Below are 13,831 nucleotides of genomic sequence, written 5' to 3'. Positions count from 1 at the left end.
CAGCAGCCTGGAGAAAGGAAGCCTTTGGCTAAGAGGCGTGCTTACAGTATAAAACACAACCTTTGCCACCAGAGCTTCCCGTTGTGTGCACAGTCCGGCTCTCTCAGCCAAAGGGCTTCTTGAATTTCACTATTTTATTAGGTCGCTTGCCAAAGAAGCTAACTGTTTTGTTTTTCCTCTTATCCCTCAAATTATGTAAACATTCAAATTCTACCCTCTGTGGAAATCATGCCCTGGAGTTGGACACTTGGAGGAATTCCAAAATTTAAGGACCACGTAGCTATTAGGTGACACATTGGTTGAACCAGGTCCCCCAGGCAAGGGGATGAAGACAAAGGGGAAACACAAAGAAACTGGCTGATGAGGGAGGCTGGGGAAGGTGAAAGAGTGAGAGAGAGGATGGAAGAATTGAGAAGATAGACTCTCTGCTTGTCTCAGAGTTTGGTTCCAAGTGAGAGTATGTTCTGGAGACTTTGATATAGTAAGTCAGGTTTGGAGCAGATAAAGGTGCCAAAACTGGCCTATGCTATCCATTGACGATGATCCAATTGGCAGTGAGTGAGGCATGTGTGGAGGCTTACAGTTTCTGGGCTTGGGAGTAGCTTAGGTGCAGACACTAGCCATTCTTTGACAAAAGCAATGCAAACATAATCACAGAAGTTTCAATAACTGTTCACATGCCATGCACTATGTAAGGTACCTTATAAAAACTGGCCTTTAAATTTTTCCCATAGCTCTATGCAATCGGATCTATTTTGATGCCCATTTTAGAGGAGGTGGGACTGACACTGAGGCATTGTCAGTGCTGAGCAACAGCAGAATTGGTGTCTGAAGCCAGGTTGTTTGAGTTGAAGGTCCATATATTTACTGCATTGCACAGCTTTTCTTATCTAAGGAGGAGAAATATTCAAGGCTAAATGGTTATTAAAAGCTTAACACTTTCCAAAGAGCAGTCCTCATGGTTTAGGTAAGATAACACTAAAATCTCTTGCTCAGTCAATAAGTACTTGTTTTCCAAGCACAAAGACCTGAGTTTGGTTCCTAGAACCCACGTTAAAGGAAAACAAATAAAGTAAGTGTGATGGTATAAAACTTGGAATCCCAGTGTTGGGGAGGTGTAGACATGCATATCCCTGGGGCTTCCTTACCCAGCATACCCTACTTGATAAGTTAAAGTCGGAGAGAGACTTTGTATCAAAAACAATGTGGTCAGCTGCCTGAGGAATGGCAGCCACGTTTGTCCTCCTCTGGCCTCTGTGCACACATATCTGTTGTCGTGTATGCCCCCCCACCCCCACCACACACACACATGAATCTTCTCTATTGTCCTTTTTTTTTTAACCTCGGAGTCTTCAAATCCTTACACTGTGAGCTTCCAAAAGAGAACACACTATGGAATATATTTAGCTGATAATGACAGTTTGCTCTCCACCTCCATCTTGATCATCCAGTTTCACGTGAGTTTTCTGTTGTAATTTACTCTGATGTGGATGAGTGCTTTGCCTGTGCACCGCACATATACCTGGTGCCCAGAGAGGCAGAAGAGGATGTGGGATCCTCTGAGACCGCAGTGGCAGACAGTTGTGACTGACATGTGGGGACTCAGAACTGAAGGGTCCTCTGGAAGAGCAGCCAGTGCTCTTATCTGCTGAGCCATGTCTCTAGCTCCTGATAACATCTTTAAAAACTTTTTTTTTTTTTTAGGGAACTTGTATCCTTCCATGGGACACATTCTGAGAAATGCTACTTTAAACTATTCTAATTTTCAAATTTAAACAAATACTAGAAAGAGAAGAAACCCTTTAATGCCAAGATGGAACACTAATCTCTAACATTTGTGGAATTTTCTCATGAAATTATGCTGACACAAAGAATGGAAGAGTTGTGTTTTCTAAATTATAGGTCCATATTGTAACTATTAATTTCATATTTGAAACATCCGAAACTTTTTGAGATCTTTTTCATTTGTTTGTTTTGTTTTGTTTTTCCTTTGATAAATCAACATTTTACCTCGTGAACTCCCCTCTTCCATTTTACTGTAAAAATCCTCTGAGATATCACTAAATGTTTGATGGGTCAAACATTTTGAAGTATGTCTCCAAAAGCAAAAGGCAAAATGGTTATCACATTTCCTTCAACATATTGAAAAGAATGAAGAGAAAAACTATTTGAAAGAACGTACACATAATTACCTTAAGCTGGCAGCATTTTTTTTTTTTAAATTTCAGGTCAGCTGACATGCCTATTTCCTTAAACTCTGCCCTGTCTGGATACATAGTGTCTCATCTCAGGTCTGAGACTGTGCTCTGACCTGTCAAAAATCCTTGACTTTGACGGGGAGGGCACTGCAAGATGACCAAGAATGGCCACTCTGCTTGTAATGTCAAAAGGAATTCATCATGTAAATGTATTTTTTCCTAGAAGAAATGAAACACACTTAACTACATGGTGTGTGTGTGTGTGTGTGTGTGTGTGTGTGTGTGTGTGTTATGTAAATTTCATGCCTAAGGTCCAGTTATAGCCCAAACATCTTCATCCAGTGAGGATCAGCATACTAGGGTTGTCTAGTTGACAGACGTAAAACACAGACCAAGGAGAGCAGTCAGCAGATCAAGCATATGCACTAGACACATCTAGGGGTCAACATGGCAGGGAAGTTTCCATAACTCCACACTCCTTCCTGCTGCAGAAATTCTGGTCTCCTTGCAAGATGAAATCCTTGCACCAGTGGCTGCCTTGATCCTCACTGTGAATGGCATATGGAACGGGGATTTTCATGGTCAAGAACCTCCTGCTATAGACTCAGCCCTCCATTGTTAGCGAAAGAAAGAAGAGACCAGTGAATCATTACCCTTCTAGACTAAATCATTCATATTGGATAACCTCGTGATGAATGGTATAGATGATATGGAAGAACCACCCTGACTAATTCACATTTGTTAGGTCCTAGCCAGTGGACTAAGCTAACAGCCATATACCGTGGGTTCTCGACCAACGCTTCCTGTAGCTTTTAACAATAGAGATGATCTTTTATTTTGAGTACGAAGTCTAGGCTCTGTTCTCTGACAATCAGTGCTTTCTGATTGCTTAATGAATCAATAAATTAAGAAGAGAAAGAGAATACCAAGAATTCATATAGACAAGAGTTTGTAGCTGTAGTATCCAGGAAGTGTTGAAATAAAATAAAGATAAGAAAAAAATCAGTTCAAATTCCAGGGGAGACTGGAAAGACTACTCCAGAGCTGGGAGTCTTATCTGGTCTTGAGCAAGAGAAAGGATTCCAGATAATCCTTCTCACTCTGGGTTGTCTGAGTCCAGACACTCACTGTGACATTGGACACCTAGTGTGCACCTCTCTTTTTCAGTTGAGTTTCAGGTTGGCACTTTTCTTTTAGGGCCAAGAATTTCATATTTCACAGAGGCTTACAGGATCTTTTCTGTGTGGGTGCCACCACCTCACCTGACACTAGGACCATACCCAAAATTCCTAACAACAATGAACACCTGTGTGGCTATTCTGCAGGTTCTTGACACCTATCAGTTAGTCTCAGCCTAACCTATGGCCCAAGAAAGCAAAGACAGAAAACCATAAGCTGGCTTCACCATAAACTAAACAGGATCTGTACACTAGGCTATGTTATTTTAGGAAACAGTTTCCTGACAGATTGCTAGGAGTGTCACTGTTATTAAGGATGTAAGTTATATAGCCCTCGTGGTCAGCTTTAAACTCCTGGGTTTAGAGTTAAGAAGGCACCTCTGTATTCGATGTGGCTGTGAGTTCACCATCTATACTGCAGTGTTCATGGAGACTCTGTGTAGTCACCCTGGCCTTCCCTTCCCTAGTCTATTCTGAGTCTTTTAAAATTAATTTACTTAAGATTTCATGTATGATTGATTACACTGTGTTTGCATAATTTTGTGTAATTTCCATCCTTCCTTGTATTCCTCTAATTCTTCTCATGTCCACCCCTTGAATTCATGACATCTTCTATAAATATAACACACACACACACACACACACACACACACACACACACACCAATTTAAGAAAAAGAGGCCATGAAATTGAGAGAAAGCAAGGAGGGTATATATGAAGGGATGGAAGGAAGAAAGGAAAGGATAAATGATGTAATTATATTTTAACTTCAAAATTTAAAAAAAAAGTTAAACAGAAAACAAAGGAAAATGTCCTACACATTTGCCTACAGGCCAATTTGACTGGGACATTTTCTCAAGTGAAGTTCCCTCTTCTCAGATGACTCTAGTTTGTGTCAGATTGACATAAAAACCAAGCATCATAGTGTGTGTGTGTGTGTGTGTGTGTGTGTGTGTGTGTGTGTGTTGTATATTTTAAAGTTAGCTTATAAAACAATAGATGCCTGTGGTTTTCAAACATCCTTGTTGCTCTTTATTCCTCCTTCTGTCTGTCTGTATTGCCCTGTTTTCCCTCTCCCTAGTTAAGTACCCTTTCCCCCCTTGCCGCTTCATAGCAACTGTGTCCTGTTACCACTCTCTCTAGAGCTCCTTCCCCTCCATCCCCCCTGTATCTCAACTTCAGGGAGCAGTGAGGAAGAAAGATTGTAGGCAACCGAGGACCAGGAAGACATCTGTGAGTTAGCATCTTTCTAAGTGTGTAAATGCAGTCTGCTCAGTTTGTATAATGTTTATTGTATATCATTTCAGGGCTGACCATTTGGTATTGGATAACCAAGGAGCTCCTCCCTGGAGAAGACTATTTCTCCTGCTCTCAGCATCTCTTAGTTGCTTGTAGTTCTTTTTAGGGTTGAGGCCCCATAAGACTGTCCCCGTCAATGTTAACGTATCTATTACTGTACTTGTTCAGGTCCTGTGTAAGGCAGGCATGCGGTTGAGATTTCATGGGTGTAGCTTCTCTGTTGTTTCTAAAAATTCTCACAGCAGATTTCCTGTTCCTCTGGCTCTTCTTCCCATCTCTTTCTGCCCCATCTCCCTGTCTGGTCCCTGAGTTTTAGGTGCATGAGTTGCGTCATGCATGCATCAGTAGGGGCTGAGTGCCACGCAATCTCTTGTTCTCTGCATATGGAGAGAACAAGTGGCTTTCTGTTGTAGTCTCTGCTACAAAGAGAAGTTTCCTTGATAAGGGATGAAATCCACACTGTGAGTAAAGGGTAAGTATTTAGAATAAAGTTAGGAGTTATACTGGCTTAAGTAAGTGGAAGTAGATTCTCACCTAAAATTCATGATCTCAGTAGCGTGGTGTTGATGGCAAAGTTTCCAGTACTGGGCATGATTTCCCTCTGTTGAGCAGGACTTGTCCAAGTAAACAGCTGAGATATGAATGCCACTGTCACACCGTAAGAGATCTCTTGCCATGATGATCTTTGTCGTGGTTCATAGACATCACACCAGCTAGAACTACTGACTGTTTCTCCCTTGAAACTTTGTGTATCACTTTCTGGTACTATAAACTAGTCCCCAAGGAGGAGACTTTTAAGTCAAATCCAGTTCAATTTCTCCAAGTCCTAAGTCTGACGTGTGTGCTGTCTTCAACCACAGGGACTTTCAATTTCTGGGAGGCAGCCACAAGGGCAACAACAGCTTGCAATTTGGGGAAAGTCCCCTGAACTCCCCTGACCAAGAATTCAAAAGAAGGCTTCTCATGCCTGGTATTGGGTTTTTTGGTAGACAGTCTGTGGCTCTTGCAGGGTAGAATTGTCGGTCTAGATGGGAAATTCTAATTTAAAATATATATGTATATATGTGTACTTATAGACTTACATGTATTATTTACAATTTTAGGTAAATAAATAACAATATGATTCCTTATGGCTTATGGACATCTGTACTGTAATTTTACCCTCCTCCCCTCTATGTTGACCTCTCCTCTCCTTCCCTACTTAAGCTACTCTTCATTTTTCCCCTTTTCCCATTGTATCCCACTATTCCCCCTCTCTCCCCCATCGCACGCACCTGGTGATGCTTTTTTACTTTTCTACTTTCTAGAGTTACTCTAGGTTATCTACTCACACCTGAAGTTTTGGAGTTAAGAGCCACAGATGACAGAGAATACGTGACATTTGTCTTTCTGTGACTGGGTTACCTCACTCAGTGTAATATGTTCTAGTTCTGTCAATTTACCTGCAAATTTCATGATTTGTTTTCTTTACAGCTAAATAATATTCTATAGTGTGTTGAACCACATTTGTAGAAAACTCTAAAAAAGCTAAAAACAAATGCACCATATTACTCAGCTATACCACCTCATGGCATATGCCCAAAGGATTTGACATCCTATTCCACGGATACCTGCTTGGCCATATTTATTGCTGTTCTATTCACAATTGTCTGGAAATGAAAGCAACCTATGTCCTTCAATAGACAAATGTGGGGCATTTTCTTGATTGACAGTTGAAGTGAAAGTGCCCATTAAACCAGGAGCAAGCAAGTCATTAAGCAATGCTTCTCCATGGCTTCTGATTCAGTCCCTGTCTCTAGGTTTATGCCTTTAGTTCCTACTTTGGCTTCCCTCAACAGACTGTAACTCTGGATAAGCAAACCAAATAAAACCCTTTACTCCCCAAATTGCTTTTGGTCAGGGTCTTTATCACAATAGAAATACAGCTAACAAATACATGCACACATATAATTTTAATGGCATTACACCTATGATGAAATAACACTCCCTCCAAGAGCCATAATATATATATGATATATATATCATATATAATTCTGATATATATATATATATATATATATATATATATATATATATATATCAGAAACCCTAGTACCAAGCAAAGAATATTTCCCTTTGAGTTCCTGGTTAGGTAGGCCCAAGTGACTCCCAAACAATAGGCTATTACCATTGATCTTGATTGCCTTCCAGAATAGCGAGGTAAGATCCAATTACTCAAGACACCAGTCATAGGACTTGGAAAAATCAAGCTGGTATTAACCTGGAAGCATCCTCCCTGAGGACTAGCTCCGGTAATGTCAGAAGGTGCTATGCAAGCTGCCAACAGAGAAAAGCTATCAACAGTCCCACCCAGATTTAAAGCATATGAACCACAACAATGACTGGCCTGGCCAAGGTATCTCCAATGGTGCAATAGTGGCACTTCACCTTGGAGTTACCAACAGCTTTCTAATTGGACCCAAAGTCCACTCCAATTAGAGAACTCATTCCTGGTACTGTAAACGTATAAGAATCCATGGTTGGAGAGGTCATACACCCTAGAGGAGAACCTGCTGCTACCATGCTGTTGTTAATATTGCTTCCAACTACCTTCTAAATATTTATCTTTATACCCATAGCTAAGTACAGCTCCAGCCCCTTCTTAAACAAGTTTCTTTTCACAACAGAAGTGATTGCAGAGATCCACAGTTAGTCAAAACACAGAGTAAGTGACCATGGAGCTCATTCCCAGTGGTAAAGCTATGGTGCCCTGGAGCATTCATTTACCTTCAGCAGCTCTTGGGAAGGCTCTGTCTACTTTAAGACCAAACACACCAGATAAACATTTCCTAAGAGCTGAAACTGTTGCATGTTCTGCCTGTCACATCTAATTTTTGTAGGTTGGTAAATGATGAATCTGTCCAATATCCAGCACAGTATGGGGAGACACAAAATGAGGATGGTGAGGAAGAGAATTATAAGGGAGGCTACAAGGAAAAGGAAGAGGACAGATCATTTTCAGGGGCAAGGAGGAAGTAACTCTCCAGATTATTCACTGAACAATGAACATCACTGAAACAATAGGTTTCTGTCACTCTTTTCCATGTTTTCAGGACTATTCTCTGGCAGGATTTTCTGGGATGCACAGTCAACCATAATACCACCATACCCACAGCCCATAGCTGTAATAATTTCTCAGTCCACAGGTTCCTGATCCTCAGGGGCCTCTGAAGAAGACCACTTCACTGCCCTCTGAGTGTGTTTGAGCTAATGTTCATCCATCCATCCATCCATCCATCAAATCATTCTACAAATACTTATTGCCATAATAAATTCATATGTTTCAATGAATATTTACTAGTCAAAGAAATCTAGGATTCACTTTAAAATAAAGATATTATAAGCCAGAGAGATCATTCAGCAGCTAAAGGTGCTTACCTACAAGCCCGAAGACTGAGTCTCAATCACTGACCATCATACGGTGGGAGAGGAGAACCAGCTCCTCCTCAAGTTCTCTGGCATGTAACCCCGCCCCCAAGCCCACCCCTCTTCACATACAAAAATAAACTGTTAAAAAAAGTCTTTAAAAATAAAGTCATCAAAAGAAATAGACACTTGTGAGGTGGCTCATGGGGCAAGGATGCTTGAAGAGAAAACCTGATGAGTTGAGTTCAATTCTCAGAACCCAGGTAAAGATGAAAAAAGAGAACTTATTTTACAAAGTTGTCCTCTGACCTCATCATGCCCACCCCACAACAATGAATAACATAAACTTTAAAGAAGTAGTAGGTGTAGCAAAATGTGCACCTGAAGTCCTTGCCCTGGGGCAGGAAGGATCAAAAGTCTGAGGCTAACCTACACTACCCAGTGAGATTCTGTCCCACCCCTGAAAAAAGAAGCCCAACAAATGAAAACAAACGAGCTTGGAGTGGTGATTTGCACCTGTAATCACAACGCTCAGGAGACTTATGTAGGAGGACTGACTTGCTTTAAGCAAGCCTGGGCTACATAGTGAGTTCCAGTCACTGGAGAGATGATGTAAGACCCTGTTACAGAAACAGAATGGAATAGACAAAGTAAATATTTAACACTCCGAGAGTAAATTACAAGACTAAGTACTTCTAAAGCATGTGTGTAAAACCTGGTTTTATTCTCAGCATGAAGATGCTTTGCAAAGATTCAGAAAAATCAAACAAAATAAAATTAAAGGATTCAATGTCCATATCATTCTAACCGCTTTTATATTGAGCTATATAATGTATCCCACAACACTGAAAGTGCACGGCTGGATGTGAAGAGCAGTAGGAGAAAAAGAATGAAGATAATATAGTCCAGATTTCCATTGTTCCAAGAATTGCAGAATTATCTTTATTTTCTCAGTGCACTAAATGGCTCTGGCACTCTCAGTTTTTAAATTTCCTGAAATACTTCACCCACTCCACATTTCCTCCAGCCTTTGTAGTGTCAGAATTCTTGGCAAGGATTTCCCCTCTCTCTGTTCTGTATCTGCAGAAGCCTGCAAAAAACTAAACTCTCTGGTGTAACTAAACTCTCTGTTACTCCTTAGAGAAGCCAAGTGAAGTGCAGCAGCCATGTTGGAGTTTCCCACACAATTAAGAATAGACTCAATCTCCAGGGCAGGGACTCGTCATGATTCCTTGCTGGGGAAAGAGCTGGACTTTTTCAATTGCTGTTCATCAGGGTTAGTTATTTGACTTGAGTTCTTTTATTATTACATTAATTTTAGCAAATGAAATTGTCTTCAGCTTTTTTTTTTCTTGATCTAAGACTTGAACTGCATTAAGATGATCAAAGTAACCCAGATGGGTAACAGGGACATCCTTTTCCTTTTGGGGACTCTTTTTGGCATCTCCTTTGTTTTCAGTTATTGTTTGTATGGTTTGAAAATGGAATGACTCCCACAGACTTCTCCCCAGCTGGAGGCATTGTTTGGGAAGGTTGGGGGAACCTTGAGGAGGTGGAGCCTCTCTGGAGACGTCTTTGAATGTATGTATGGCTTTTGGCTATGTCTCTGCCTCTGTGCATCTTATCAGTTAGGCAGCCAGCCTCCCCTTCTCCACTTGTTCCTGCCAACATGATATCCTGCTCAAGAGCATAGGGTGATGGACTGAACCCTCTGCAAGTGACCCAAAGTAAATATATTAATCCATATAAATTATGTTGTTGGGTATTACCATCACAAGTGTGGAAAAACAAGTAAAACATTCTTCAAAATGCTTTTGTTTTAACCCCTCCCATCCTAAACCCTGGAATTTGTTAACATAATTTTACTTGCTTTAAAAACAGTGCTGAGATCCACCACGTGGTTGCTGGGAATTGAACTCAGGACCTCTGGAAGAACAGTCAGTGCTCTTAACCTCTGAGCCACCTCTAGATGCCCCTCAACTGAAGAATGGATTGAGAAAATGTGGTACATGTATACAATGGAGTACTACTCAGCAGAAAAAAGCAATGGAATCTTGAAATTCACAGGCAAATGGATGGAACTAGAAGAAACCATCCTGAGTGAGGTAACCCAGTCACAAAAAGACAAACATGGTATGTACTCACTCATATATGAATTTTAGACATAGAGCAAAGGATTACCAGCCTATAATCCTCTTCACCAAAGAAACTAGGAAACATGAAGGACTCTAAGGGATAAATGGTCCCCAGGAATGGAAGTGGCATGAACTCCTGAACTAATTGGGAGCATGAGGGTAGGGGGGGAAGGAGCTACTACAATAAGAGCAAGAGAAGAGGAGCAGAGGAGAGGAAATGGAGGGGCAGAAATATTGAGTTGGGGGAAGAATAGAGGAGAGAGAGCAGGATGAGAGATACCATATCAGAGGGAGCCACTATAGGTCAGAGAAGAGATCTGGAACCAGGGAGATCTCCAGAGAGCTACAAGAATGACACGATCTGACAATCCAGGCAATGGTGGAGAGGATAACCTAAAAGCTCTTCCCCTAAAATGAGATTGGTGACTTCTCTTTATGCCATCCTAGAGCCCTCATCCAGTGGCTGATGGAAGCAGAGACAGACATCCATAGATATACACTGAGCCGAAATCAGGAATTTAGTTGAAGAAAGGGAGGAATGAAGAGCGAAGGGGTCTGTACCAGGTTGGAGAAACCCACAGGAACAGTTGACCTGAACAAGGGAGAGCACATCGACCCCAGATGCTGTCAGGGAGGCCAGTACAAGACTGATCCAGACCCCTGAACATGGATGTCAATAAGGAGGCCTCTGCACTCCAGGGAGCCTCTGGTGGTGGATTAGTATTTTTCCCTGGTGCAAGAAGGGACTTTGAGAGCCCATCCCACGTGAAGGGTTACACTCTGGCCCTGGACACATGGGGAAGGGCCCAGGACCAGCACAGGAAGATTTGGTGGACTTTGCAGAGCCCCTGTTGAGGGCCCTACCCTGCCTGGGGAGTGGTGGGTGGATGGGGTGGGGGGTAGGTTGGGGGTGGGGGAGGAGGGATGGGGGTGAGGAGAGGGAGAGGGAGAAGGGACTTACATGTGAAACAAGCTTGTTCCCTAACTAGAACTAATAAATAAATTTTTAAAAAAAAAAACAGTGTTGAGTAGATAGGACTTGCCTGAGGATATTGAGATGTGAGTTGATCCTGGATGAATAGCTTGGGAACTAAATAAACCTTGAGCTATCCTTCCAAGAGGGAGAGAGAGAGATTTTGTCCACAGATTAGGCAAGATAAAGACAGCAGAGAAGAGTTTGAAGACGCATGTCTCATAGATGGGGGTGATGTTGTCACAAGCCAAAAACTGGTAACATTCACCAGAAGTCGGAAGGAACAGAGACTGGCTTCCATGGCAAGTGTGGCCCTGCTGACATACTGATTTAGGATTACTGGTATTCATTTTGGACCCCTGTCCTTCCCCAAATATTATAGAAAAAAAATTCTGGTTCTTATTTTTTTGAAGATTTGTTTTTATCTTATGTGTGTGACTATATACCTGCATATATGTACATGTACTATGTTTGTGACTGGTGTCCATGGAGACCAGAAGAGGGAGTTGGATCCCCTGGAAATGGAGTTACAACTGCTTGTGAGCGGCCATATGGGTGCTGGGAACTGAGCCCAGGTCTTCTGAAAAAGAAGCAGGCACTTTTAACCACTGAGCCAGTTCTCCAGCCCCAAATTTTGATTATTTTAAGGCACTACATTATTGGGAATTTGTTGTACCAGTTTTATTAGTTACTTTTTATTGCTGCTATAAAACACCATAATCAAGACAACTTCTAAAAGAAAGCATTTAATTTGGCTTACAGTTTTGGAGGAGGGTTAGAGTAAACAATGGTGGAACAAAGGAACAGCTGAGAGCTCACATCTCGGTGCACAACCACAGGGCAGAGGGGGAACACAGTGAGAATTATATGAGTCTTTTGAATCGCCAAAGCTGGCTCTTAGGGACACACCTCCTCCAACAAAACCACACCTCCTAATTCTTCCTAAACAGTTCCACCAACTGGGGACCAAGTATTCAAACATATCAATCTATGGTGGGACAGTCTCCTTCAAACCACCATACTAGCTAAGGAAAGCAATACCACAGATTTTACATCAACTGTTGACTGTCCTCAGCTCTTCTGTCTTTCTGTCTCCTCAACACTATCTTGCTCTGGTTCTGCCTCCATTTGGCTGCATTCTGTCTCCTCCAGTACCTTCTCCTCTTGCCTTCAAGATAAATTTCTTCCCTCTCATGCACTGTTGGCTAACTCAACTTTATTACTCCATCACTCTATTTAAAGGACACCCGGATTTTATCACGAACCCATTTCCTTCCTGAGATTTCAGTTCAAAACCATGCTTGCTTGCAATTATTGGTTAGTCCCCCCTCACCTGCAATTAATTGAGTTGGTCTAAAGCTAGGGAGGTCATAAGTCCTAGAAGGGAAGGAAGTTACTGCTGTTGTTTTCCCAGACAGACACGATATGCCTGTCAAATTGCCTTCTAAATAACTATGTTTATGCCCATAAAATGGTGCTACTGTAACTTTAATTAGAAAATTATTACCACTGCCCATGAAAACACCTATTTTTCCATACTTGCTGAACTTCTTTTTTTTCCCTAAGTAATACAGTCATCATTAACATAGTAACATTGGCATCAAAATATTGTAACACTGGAATCTGCACATTGTGACATGGGCTTCAAACAAAGCTCTCCCTCCAGACTGCTAGGTTACATCAGAGGCGCTCAAGGGCAGTCTGGCTTCTCTTTCTTGTTTTTGGCACTTTATTTAAGTGATCTTGGGTAGCTGCAGTTTGCCATCTTTTGTTTGTATTTAAAAAACCCCAGCAACATCAATAATCAAAATTAACTATGATCCATATGTTTGACTTTGAACCTTCTTCTTCTTCTTCTTCTTCTCCTTCTCCTTCTCTTTCTCCTTCTCCTTCTCCTTCTCCTTCTCCTTCTCCTTCTCCTTCTCCTTCTCCTTCTCCTTCTCCTTCTTCTTCTTCTTCTTCTTCTTCTTCTTCTTCTTTTTGTTTTTTTGTTTTTGTTTTTGTTTTTCAAGACAGGGTTTCTCTGTGGCTTTGGAGGCTGTTCTGGAATGAGTTCTTGTAGACCAGGCTGGTCTTGAACTCACAGAGATCCTCCTGCCTCTGCCTCTGCCTCCTGAGTGCTGGGATTAAAGGGATGTGCCACAAACACCTGGTCTAGAAGCTACATTTTTTAAATGAAAGGTGAAAGTAATTTTAATGATAGTTTATTTAAAATGGTAAATCCAAACTATTATCATTTTATATACACAAAATCAGAAAATAAAAGCTTTTGTTTACTACACATAAACCAGACTTTATTTTATATACTGTCAGAGTCTAGTGTGTATGAGAGCCGAAGTTACATTTTTATATTGTAATTACTGTGCCTAAGAAATCCATAAAATAAAATGTCTCTAACATATAAGGCCCTCGCCCTAAGACAGATAACTTCCTGAAATGCTGAAGGCTATTGTTGATAACAGGCCATAGGTTTTCACTCCCTGAACCAGTTTGTTTGACCTAGCTCCCCTGGATGTGCCTTATCCAGGAGGCACAAACGCCAGAATTATGTCAGGATGTATGCTTGCCCCTGATCGGACCTAATGGGGAATGAACTGAATTGTGGGATCTCCATTTTTAAGCCCCTTCTAAGTCATGTAAACC

Source organism: Cricetulus griseus (assembly GCF_003668045.3).
Source record: "Cricetulus griseus strain 17A/GY chromosome 1 unlocalized genomic scaffold, alternate assembly CriGri-PICRH-1.0 chr1_0, whole genome shotgun sequence".
NCBI classification, from domain to species: domain Eukaryota; kingdom Metazoa; phylum Chordata; class Mammalia; order Rodentia; family Cricetidae; genus Cricetulus; species Cricetulus griseus.
The sequence above is the reverse complement of the archived record's forward strand: the minus strand, read 5'-3'. Positions refer to the sequence as shown.